Here is a 624-nt window from a genome sequence, read left to right on the forward strand (position 1 = left end):
CCAGGATCTCCTACATAGATCCACTTCCGAGTGGTTGACATTTGTAGCCGGGCACCATCTAGTTTTCTAGTCTCATAGTCATCTAAGCTGGGGATCACATGGTGTACCAGTCACTTGGACTAATTTTTTCCATGAATCTTTGGTTTTCTTCATTCTTCTTTGCTCCAGATGAGGACAGACCCATCATTGCCTCTAGATGGCTGCTTGCAAACTTTTAAGATCCCAGTTGCTACTCATCAAAGTAGATGTGGAACAATGTAATTGTGTAGTATGTTATGCCAATTGAGCTGATGTCCCCTGTGACTATGGTCCTGAGCCCACAGATCCAACTACTTGCTCCCTTTAGGTAGCTGGATGTGGCTAAGAAGTGACTACAACCTTGCCCCTTGTCAGCTTTACTATATACCTGGGAATTCTTACAGAACATACCAATACACTTATAGAAGAAACTGTCTACCAACCCTATACATGGTCATGGGCACACTCCCCTCTGCATAGATATACCCAGTAGTTCAGTATGTCCACCCATCTATCCACCTGTAGATCAATGTTTGCATTCACTAACTACACAGTGCTGGATGTGCAAAAGTGTTAATTTTTGTTTTCTGTACCTCCCATGCATGT

This window comes from Orycteropus afer, unplaced genomic scaffold (assembly GCF_000298275.1).
Source record: "Orycteropus afer afer isolate SDZICR_OR568_19922 unplaced genomic scaffold, OryAfe1.0 scaffold00017, whole genome shotgun sequence".
Lineage (NCBI taxonomy): Eukaryota > Metazoa > Chordata > Mammalia > Tubulidentata > Orycteropodidae > Orycteropus > Orycteropus afer.